Source organism: Tupaia chinensis, unplaced genomic scaffold (assembly GCF_000334495.1).
Source record: "Tupaia chinensis unplaced genomic scaffold, TupChi_1.0 Scaffold000054_1, whole genome shotgun sequence".
Taxonomy (NCBI): Eukaryota; Metazoa; Chordata; class Mammalia; order Scandentia; family Tupaiidae; genus Tupaia; species Tupaia belangeri.
In genome coordinates, this window is record NW_006159512.1 from 5,710,159 (window position 1) to 5,716,957 (window position 6,799).

A 6,799-nucleotide genomic window follows, 5' to 3' on the forward strand; every position below is an offset into this window, starting at 1 on the left:
AATATTGGTGTTTTTGAATAGATTACAACTGTAGCATTCTTTAATTATTCCTGCTGTTATTTAAAGAACCAAGTATGTATCATATAGTAACACAATGACCTTTTTTTCTTATGTTACATAAATTCCAAGGGAGCTGGTAAAAAATAGATTTCTTGAAATCACTGAATTTGAAGCAGGGCTGTCTGTATATATGTGCATGTGGATGTTGAAGAAGGGGGTGCAAAGGGGAAGACCAGAGAAGAGAGCAATGCGTGGCTTTTGTCTTCTCTCTGTTCTCAGTGGGAAGGACACAAAGGCTGGTAGCAAAGAGGAGACTTGGAGGAGAAAGATACACCAACTTCTAGAACTGGAATTGGCCTTGGCAATCACCCAGATCAGTGGTTTATAACTTTTTTGCAGATCAGTAATTTGGTCTTTTTGAGATGAACATTGTTAATAATAACTTTTTATTATAGTTATTTACTGAATGATTACTATGTGCCTGTGCACTAGTACCATGGGTCACATGGATTATCAAACTTAATTCTTTTCAATAGGTTACAGTTTATCCCCATTTTCCAGGGGAAAAAAAATGTGAGTTTAAATAGCATTCCCAATGTCATAGTGAGTGGTAGTTCTGCGATTTCAATTGGAGTTGGTTTGTCTCTTGGCTTTTAAACCACCGAGTTATAAATTATAGTGCTTAATATGTATAGAAAGCTTTATACTCTCTTCCTACCTCGAAACATGCTCTCTCTCCTTCTCCGACACACACACACGCACACACACACGAGTGATTAAACATTGGCTTAATCAGTGGCTATTGCTTATCTTAGTAAGAAATTCCTGTTTCTCAGTTCATCTACCCTTCATCTCATCTTAAGTACAGCAAGGCTATTTCCCAGAATCCGTTCCTCCTACAGCTACCGTCTACGTTTCCAGCAAAGTCTGTGGAGATCACCAGAAAGCACGAAGTGTGACGTGACAGCACACGGTATTTCATTTCACTTCAATACATGTCAGTGTTTTGATGCTCCCTCTCTATTCCCCCCTCTTTCCTTCCATTGCTTCTTCCTTCCATAATCTTCTCTCCCTCTACCCTTGTTTCTTTGTAAGAAATTCTATTACTCGATTTCTTAAATGAGCCCATCACGTTTTACCTCCCATGCAGTTACTTTTGTGAGAAGTAAATTATGGAGCATGAAATGTACCTGGTACAAGTACTGAAGAAATCTTTTCCATAAAGAAAGTGCATATGGGTCAGTTCTGTGACTGTGTTCCACATTACCCCTGCTGGAGGTAAAATACTTTCTGGAAAAATAAGTCAAGTTATCCCATTCTGGCAGCCTTTCTTTCTCATTGAGTCCTGTTTGGGTCACCAGGGTCCAAGGACTGCAGTGAGCTCTATCTGTAACTGTGGCCATGGAGGTAATGGAGGAAGCCGAAGGCTGTGGTTAGCAACCAAGATCCACAAACTGACGCTCTGAAGCTACTCTGACGAAGTGACTGCTTAGAGCTTTCCAGAGCTTTCGGTTCTCTGTTGGACTGGAAATACATTCAGGGCAAAGGGCTTCAGTTTTTTTCCCCTTGTGGTATTTGGCTATGTTGAGCTCAAATCCTAGCTTAACCCTGGCAGGGCTTAAGACTGTATAAGTGAAAAATAGTGGAATAAAACCTCAGAACACGTTATGACCTTCAAGAAGGTTTGGTTTGGATTGGGTTCTAGAAATGGTCTGAGTTTTTTGGTTACAACTTTTTTTTTTTTTTTTCCAGAATGCATTTTCAATTTCAGAGAACTGTTTATGGCTTCTGAGAGGCATGTGAGACTCTGATAGGCCTCACTTTGTCCCACCTTAGAATTTCACCCCCAGCAGTACCACTGGGGCTAAAAGAAGGGTAGAAGTTACTGAATAAATGTCATATACTAAGAACCGGGCTAAAGTACTTTATAACCATCACTGCACCTAATTTTCATAAGACTCTAGGAAGCAGAGTATTTTTATACTCATTGAATGATGAGGAAATTAAGGCTCAGGGCATTTAATACTCTGTGTATGTTCTCAAGATAATGACAATAGGAGATCTTAACAGCAGGAACTTCAGAGTGTGGCCTCTGAGCCACCATGTTGTCCTCCTTTTCTCCTTCCTTTTATTTCTTTACCCTTTCCCTATGTCTTCCTACTATTTTCCTCCTCTTCTTTCTTCTCTTCTTTTTTTTTTTTTTCTTTCCCCCCTCTCTCTTCCATTTACCAAGGCAATTAAGCCAACAATTTTGGAGTGTCTACTCTAGTTGAATTACTATGCAGGACTCTCTACAAGATGCAAAGGTGAAGAAGATATATAAATGTCACCGAGAAGCCCTGGAAAAGTTTCTTGGAAATGTCAGCTTGAAGGTAGATCCATGAGCCTGTTCTTATGATCCTTAAACCTACCTTATTTAAGAAAACTCCCTCTCTCTTTTAATTTCCAAATAAGGTACTTAAAAAAAATAAGGACTAGGGGAACCAGCAGTTAGCGTAATGGCTATGTCGTTGAACTCCCATGTAGTCGACCGGGGTTCAAGTCCTGGACCCGTTGGCTTAAACTCACACTGGGCACGTGTGCGTGCATGCCCAAGATCCCGAGAGAACAGAGGAGAAGGGATTGTGGCGTGGCCATCCTCTCCTGGGGGGTGATTTCTAGATTTCTGTCTCTCTGTCTCTCTGGTGTACACATGTGCCCTGTAGCAAAAACCTCTCCAAAGAAAAAATACACACACACACACACACACACACACATATACATCTATAGCTAAAGGGAACATGTGCTCACCAGAGACAGAGAGAAAGAGGGGAAAGTACCTTCCCAATAGGATGTTTTGGAACTTAAGAGCTCAGGTAAACATGTTCTGAAGCCTGCTCATGTTCTACAACACACACACACACACACACACACACACACACACACACATGCATCCACCTTGTTTTTCAAGCTGTTAGGACTGGAAGTCTAACCAAAGTTAGGCATGTGGGATCTGGCTTCCTATGCAGAGCACTTACCCACTGGCCAACTCTCAAAATCTTTTGATTCTTAGATCCTAGTTAAATGAGAAGAGACAAGAGAACAGTTGGATATTATGAACTTTTTGGGGCTTCATGTTTGTGACTGTTACTGTACAATTAAGTTAGGAAGATGTGAGGCTGAAATTGGTTTAATTTGTTCAGGGATGGTCACATGACCCAACTCAGACCAATCAGAGCTCTTCCTTGAAATTTTATTAGCATTATTAGTAAAGTTTTTTTTTTTTCTCTTGTAAGGACAATAGACTGGGGGCTGTCTGTTTCCATTTTCCCACCATGTGGAGAATACTAAAAACGAAGCCAAAGAAGAGTCACCCAGAACTAAGAGGAAGAAAGAGAAGATTCCTGTTGAAAAGCACTAGAATGCTAATCTATTAGTCATAAGAATCAGGGCACTTTTGATTATGCATAAGCTGGTTTGAACTAGGTGTTGGTAATTTACAAATAAAAGATTAAAAGCAGAAATAGAAAGAAGGAAATAACATGAATTGATCTTATAGTATATCTGGTCAAAAGATGACAGAAGAGTGGGGTCTAGGCAGGAACCTCCCCGTCTTACTCACTGACTTATACCCAGGATCTGAAACAACGTTTGGCATGTAGTTAGCCCTTGATAAGTATCTGTAGAATGAATGAAAGATAGAATTCAGGTTGGATCAGGCAATTTGCACATCAGATTTTGTTATCTTAGTCTCAGAGAACTGTAGTGTTATGCTTAGCCATTTGCTATACTTTGTATATTTCCTTGTTTCCCTTTGGTTCTTAGTAGAGCCGTCTTTTAAAAATTCAAGATTGTCTCTTGTGCCAAAGGGCAAAAAAGAAAAGATTTATCCAGGTCTGAGTTGGAAAGGGGAAACAGAATGCCCTTGGAGGTCTGTATGGGAGATGAAGGAAGGACTGGAGGGAGGCCCTGAGGGCAAGTAGTCAGTTCTTCTCCCTTTCAAGTCCGTTCTTGTCTTTCCAGTGGAAGGTTTTGTGTTATTTGCAAGAGCGATAGTCTCCCTCAGTCACCTCTACATTCTTTCTTTCTCCTCTTTTTTTTTTTTTTTTTGTAATTTCTACTTCTCTCAATTTATACCATTCCTGTTTTTATTCAGTAGTTTCCCCCCTTCATTCTCTGCTCTTTTTTATTTTCTTCCAGTTTGTCCAACCATTATTCAAACTACATGACTTTCCAAGCTTGTCCTCCTGACCTCCCTTTCCTAAGTTCATCTCAACTACATCCCAGGTCTGCCCCACCATTATTACAATCTTAGGTGTGCTTTGGAAATCATAGACAAAGAGGAACATTCCATGGACTAAAAGGACGGAGGGTACCTACGTTAGCCAACTCGACCGATGCCAGTCAGCTTAGAGCAAAACAGACTAGAGCACAGCTAGAGAATTCTGCACAATTTGCCACCAGCTGCTTCAATCAAGGTCACCACCATTGACCTATTATTAGTTCAAAGCTGATAAATTTCCAATTTTGCTTAAGTTGATGTTGTTTGGGAGCTCACCAAGAACACATAGTGGTTCTTATAGTACAGAATAAGGGTGGCACATGGAGGGAAGAGTGTGGTTTCAGATTCACATCTCAGTTTTCATTTATAGAACACTGTTAGTTCATCTTTTTAAATCTTAGCTTCCTCGTTTGTAAAATATAGGTAACTGCGATATGTACCTACCAGGGATTCTACCAGAACTAGATGACATAATATATTTCAAGTACTAAGTAATAATTGATAGTTCTTGGCCTCCTTCCCTAGCTGCAGAAACAAAGCTTAATGTATGATTTGAGTGTCAGCCTGGCCTCTGCCCCTTGTCTTTAAGAAGAAATTGCTTGCAATTCCGACTTCTACCACCAAGAGATCTGTAATAATTTCTCAGAAGGGTTCACAAACTCATAAACCTTTTGGATCATGACAGGTAATGTAAATGAGAGAAACTGGCTAAGTTCACTCATTTGCATAGCCTAATATAGAGTGTTAGGGACTGTGGCAAACTGGAGATTATGTGTTTCATTTAACATAGCAATCTTACTAAGCTTCAGCCAATTGGTTCCTTGAGGACTGTGGGCCCAGAGCTAGAAGGTCTTTCACTCTTTTTCAAAAAAAAACCTTAAAAGTCTGGATTTTTAAAATGAGATGTGGGTGGGTTAGCTGCTCAAAGGAAGCAAATCCCGTATGGTGGCCATAGTTTAAATTCCTGGTCCACTGGACCTGAAGCACACTGAGGATGCCTATGAGTGCTTAAGATCTGGCTGGGTAGAAGACTGGAGGAAGGAAATCACAGTATGACCAGACCCTGTGGAGGGTGCTCACCTCTCTCTCGCTCTTATAGGCATGTGCATGAGTCTATCATGAACAAAGAAAAAAAAAAGTGAGATCTGCTGAAGTTTGCAATGTTGTCAATGTGTTTAGACTAAAAACAATAACAATGGCAAAACATTTTAATGGACCAAATGTACTCTTCTGCAAATCAAATATATTCTGCTTCCAGACTGTCCCTTTAGGACCTCTGGTTTACCTTTTGGGATCCCTTCTGCCTGGGCTTCTGCATGTTAGAAGCTTTACCTTTCATCAGTTTTCACAAGAAGTCCAATAATCTCACTGAGCATTTAGCGTGACTAGACATTTCACAGGACAGTTGAAGGTCACAGAAGAGCCATGTATTACCATATAATTCTCTTGCCTTTCTTATCTATATTCAACTTCCCTTTTATCCCATAGTCTCAAGAACTAATTTTTTTTTTGTCTTACACAAATTTACAAAGTCCCCTATTTTAAAATTTTGACACCAGCTAACATCTATGACTCACAAAGACTCACCTGAAGACTCACCCACTCTAAGATGGCTTCTTAAGATATTTTCCTATCAAGAATGATTCTTTCCCTGAAAAGTGTAATCTTCCTAGGCATTTAGAAGGGGGAAAAGTTCTCCCCCTCTTTATGAATGAATGAGCCAATTAGCAAGAGAAGCATGGTTTAATGAAGTGCCAAAGAATGTGGTCCATGGGTCACATTCCATGGAAGAGAAGGATGCAGAGCCTACAAGGAGCTTCTGTCTCATAAGACATTTGATGTTCCTTGGCTAACCACAGTGGTCCCACCAAACATTAGCTGACTCCAACCATGGCAAGTGTTTTGCCAGGTCCCTGTGTGTAGAGGGATTATCTAAAAGTTCTATAGAGATAAGAATGACAGACCTGGGAACCAAGAACAGAAGCTCGATATCTCAGATGGTAGACTACAGTGTTCATGAGTGTAATCTTGGAACCTGAAGTCTGTTATGTGCAAGTGGATTGAAGTGATTTGCTCTCTTTAAACTTAGTTTCCTTATCTACAAATAGGGGATTATAATACCTTTTCTGATGAATGCCGAAAAAGTTTTCATGGAAAACCATGTGCGAAGCACCTGGACATCACAAACACTGAGGAATGCAAGAGAAGCACTTAAAAGTTTATTAAACTTAAGCAAAGTGAATATTTTCTGGTAAACAGATAAACATGCAATTTAGGGAAGAAAAGTGATAAAATATACATTCCTAAAAATATTCCTTTAAATTTTTATATATTTTAATTCTATATATTATATTTTATATATGTTCATATATTATTTATATAAATTATAGAAATATTATATTAACCTGACGTTTGTGCATAGCCATGCTTTTGCATTTATGAAGGGCATTAACAAAGGCAAAACTGGGATTTTAATCTGGTGTCAATCTGGAAGTTGGGTCAAGACTGAGAGAGAATTGAGTGGAGGAGAAAGCTTCT